Below are 4,528 nucleotides of genomic sequence, written 5' to 3'. Positions count from 1 at the left end.
CAAACAAAAAATACTGGACAGTCTTTATATGCATATTTACAAGCACTGACTTTCTTCTAGGTCATAATCAAGGCCTAAAAATGTTAAAAGATTGAATAATGCATGTTATAAACCTTCAGCTCAGTTTAATTAAGCTATAAGTGAACAAATATTTTAAAACTATATAAAATCTGCCCATATTAAATAAAATTTCAAGACCCCAAGGTGATATACAAATAGAAATAGTAAATTTATTTTTTTGTATTTTTTTAACTTTAATAACTGTCTTTTCCTTGTTTCCAGAACTTTTTAACAGTTTGTTCTCCATACACACCTGTTTTACTACATAGCTCACTGCTTTTAGTTTTACAATTCTTGTTACTTTTTTTAAAAAGTGAGAACTTGGATTTTCACTCATTCATAGTTGCACATTTTACTCCATGTCCACTCCCCACCCCCAGTTCACTTTTCTCTATAAGAAAAAAGTTCTTTCATTGTTGTACAATCACACACACACACACAGAGACACACACACACTCCACTTTACTATGCAGATTTTATTCTGGACTGTTGTCATGCAAATAATACCTAATCATATATTCCCTTTACAGTTCTTTCCCTCATCTGTTGCAATGCAGTGTGCATTATTTATCCCCTTTTCTTAGTTCCTCCCCAGTTCTCATGTTAGTATTGTTTTATAACAGTGGCACGATGCAGTATTTGTCCTTTTGTGACTGAGACATTTCACTCAGCATAATGCCCTCCAGGGTCACTCATTTTGTATACTCTTTCGTGAATTCCTTGTTTTCCAGTGCTGCATAGTAATCCATTCTGTGACTATACCATAGCTTCTCTCTCTTTTGTTGGATGACGGACACTTAAGTTGTTTCCATCTCTTTGCTGCTGTGAACAATGCAGGAATAAATATGGGTGTGCATATATCTGCTTTGGGTGGCAATTCTGGTTTCTTTAGGGTATATTCTCAGTAGTGGAATTTCTGGGTCAAATGGTATTTCTATTTCCAACTTAATGAGAAAGTGCCATACTGCCTTCCAAAGTGGTTGCAACATTTTACACTCCCACGAACAGTGAACAAGATGAATGGGACCTTCTAAGAATCAAATCCTTATGCACCTCAAAAAACTTTTCCAACAGGGTAAAAAGGAAAGCCATAGACTGGGAAAGAATATTTGGTAATGATATGTCTGATAGGGACTTACATCTAGAATTTATAGAATACTCAAGCACCACAACAAGATAAAGGTAAATAACTCAATCACCAAATGGGCACAGGATATGAACAAAGAAGACATTCAGATGGCAAACAAACACATGAAGAAATGTTCAAAATACCTAGCTCTAAGAGAGATGCAAATCAAAACAACTATGAGATATCATCTCCCCTTAGAGATGAGGTGAGAATTCAAAATTCAAAAGAAAAGCAAACAACAGATGCTGGTGAGGTTGTGGACAAAATGGAACCCTTTGCACTGTTGGTGGGAGAAATAGTAAGTTTTAATGAGACTAGCAAATAACAAAAAGAGAAGTAAATAATCAGTATTAGGAAAGAAATGGTATGGTACTAGAGACTTTCAAAATATTTAGAAAATGTAAACATGTGCTTCTGATTCCCATGTCCTCTGCTATGCATCTGAAACTCTGTTAATTATAAAGATTCTAAAAGAAGGGAAGCTGCTAATAGCGTTAAAGGCATCAGGAAGCTCATTGTGGTGAACTCTCTGGATTTCTGTTGCCTCCTTTCTATCTAACAGGCAGAGAAAGACAAACAACAAATTGGAACAAATAAACCACGAAAGAAAAAACAATAGCACTTCAAGAAAAATCATAGGCCTGGGTAAATCCTCACAACTAAAACCCTTTTTTTACAATACCTACCTCACTCGCAAAATCTGCCAGCAGAAAATTATATCCCAAACATTTGCATTTAGTGGATCCTTGCAGAAAACTGGTCTTTGCCCTGCTGTCTACTTGGGAAAGCTGGTTGTATGCTCCAGTTTAACTCCTTCCCCTTCACTCTCCATAAATGGTAGACACAGAGATGCTGGCCTAATCTTCCTGTGAAGTAAGTGAGTCTATTGGTTGGTTAGATATTTGGCTGTGTGGGTCTACACATCTGTAAGTTAGGCATTCAATTAGCCCCTGTGTAGGTAACAGTGCTAGATTATATATATATATATATATATACACACACACACACACCCTGTAGTGAGGAACCACAGGAAAAAGGTATATGTAGTAACTTCTTTTTTTTTTTATGTAGTAACTTCTAAAGCAATAGTTCTTACCAGGGAATATTACCATATTTGGAATTCGGCATTGGCAGTAGCTTTGATATTTAGAGCTGGCAGTAACTAGTGGATTGATGCTGTATGTTGCTCCAGCTCTGCTATCCTCACCACTCTGCTCAGATGATCCTGTGCCATTCTGGTACAGCTGATGATGCCTAGTGCTAACTGGCCAAGACATTTCACCTGTTTGATGTTCAGTTATCTCTTCATTTTCCACTCTTGCTGCGCATTATCACATGAGTAACCACACTGATATGTTTTCCACATATCTCATTCCTAGACCTTGTTTTCAATTTTCCAGTCTCTTTCTGAGCCTCTAATTTCAGCAAAATAATTGGCCACTGCCTGGGAACTGATATATATATAAATTTTGAACCATTGTTCTTTCCACACCCCAGTGGGTGAACTTTCTGCTGTGCCCATTTGAAATATTCTCCTCTCCATTGTCCTTTTTTTTTTTTTTTTTACTATTCACAGAACCATTTATTGGCTTGTCCCAGCTGGCAAGCTAATCCTTCTGAACATGGGAAATGTTAGTCAAAGCTGCACTCTCCTGGGTTCACAAGGGCTGCAGCTTGGACTTCGGGGCATCAAGATCATGAGGGGACACTGGCCAGGGGAGCCCTGAAGCAAATCAGAGGTCCATAAGATCAACTCCACTTGATGTTCTTATCCTCTTCAGTTAAGGCTGGTGTGTCAATGACAAGGCCAGTGTCAATGGTCCGGTTGCGGTCTCGCAGGGTGAAACGCTGGCCCTTTTGCAAGATCATTGGCTGTCTTAAAACCAGGGTGAGCTTCAGGTCCTCTCTGGGCATGGCAAGCTTCTTCCCAGGGGGTAAGATGACGCGATAGGCCATGTCCCAAGTCAAGGAGAACATGACAGGCATGAAATGGGATACAAAAGGCTTATGGCGGCCACCTTCGTCTTTGCTAAGGATGTAAACCTGGGCCTCAATCTTCTGGTGGGGCTGGATGAACCCTGGCTTGGCCATGACCAAGCCTCGCCTCAGATCCTCCCTCTTCAAGCTTTGCACCAGGGCCCCAAGATTATCTCCTGCCTCTGCTCTGTCCAGGCTCTTATGGAGCATCTCAGTGCCTGTCACCACAGTGCGAATGTTCTTGCTGTGTCCCAGGAACTCACACTCTTCTCCCTTCTTCAAGATGCCACGCTCCAGCGTACCTGTCACTACCGTGCCTCGCCCAGGGATCGAATAAATGGACCCTACAGGTAGAAGCAAAGGCTTCTCCAAGTCCCGAGTGGGCACTGGGATGTGAGTGTCCACAGCATCCAGCAGCTTCTGCACTGACTTCAGGCCTAGCTCAGGGTCACGTTGCTCAAGGGCACAGAGGGCAGAGCCTACGATAACAGGAGTCTCGTCCCCTTTGTAGCCAAACTCAGTGAGCAGCTCTCGGATTTCCAATTCAACAAGCTCGACCATCTCAGAGTCTTGGACAGCATCTGCTTTGTTCACATACACAACAATGTGCTCAACCCCAATCTGTATGGCCAGGAGTAAGTGCTCTCGGGTCTGGGGCATGGGGCCATCATTGGCTGCCACCACCAAGATGCAGCCATCAAGGGGAGCTGTGCCTGTGATCATATTCTTTACATAGTCCTCGTGCCCGGGGCAGTCGGTGTGCCCATAGTGATGGACGGCCATGCTGTACTCCACGTGAGCCGCATTGATCGTGATCCCGCGTGCCCACTCTTGCGGGGCATTGTCAATCTCCTTGTACTTCTTAAACTTGGCTCCACCACCCTCTGCTAGAATCTTTGTGATGGCCGCGGTCAGCGTGGTCTTGCCGTGGTCCACATGGCCCATGGTGCCCACGTTCACATGGGGCTTGTCGCGCACGTAGGCCTTCTTGGCTTCGAGGGCGAGGCAGCGGAATAAGACGGACAGCGCCGGGGCCTTTGGCGGCCGCAACAGACCCTGCAGTAGTGTAGCTGGGCCGGTGCTGAGACCGCTGAAGCAAGGTGTCGCGCGCAGCAGGGTCGTGGCCGCCATCGCGGTGCTGCAGGCGCCCCCTCCATTGTCCTTTAAGGATTGTGTCCATAACTGTCAGAACTTAGTTTTGTCCATATATAGAGCAGACAATCGACACATCAAGGTTGGGCTTCTTCTATGTTCCTGAACTAGTTGAATCAATAGGAAACTGTTGTTGTTAGGTGCCATTGAGTCTAGTATGAGTCATTGCAATGTTATGAACAACAGATATGAACTCTGTCCTATCCTGTG

The 4,528-nt window shown here is 43.3% G+C and overlaps 1 pseudogene; it reads right to left on the bottom strand.

Annotated features, from left to right (window-relative positions):
• Nucleotides 1-2,938: 2,938 nt before the first annotated feature.
• On the bottom strand, nt 2,939-4,297 carry LOC102868254 (annotated as a pseudogene).
• Nucleotides 4,298-4,528: the final 231 nt, after the last annotated feature.

This window comes from Elephantulus edwardii, unplaced genomic scaffold (assembly GCF_000299155.1).
Source record: "Elephantulus edwardii isolate Elephantulus edwardi_28Jun2011 unplaced genomic scaffold, EleEdw1.0 scaffold00518, whole genome shotgun sequence".
Lineage (NCBI taxonomy): Eukaryota > Metazoa > Chordata > Mammalia > Macroscelidea > Macroscelididae > Elephantulus > Elephantulus edwardii.
The sequence above is the reverse complement of the archived record's forward strand: the minus strand, read 5'-3'. Positions and strand labels throughout refer to the sequence as shown.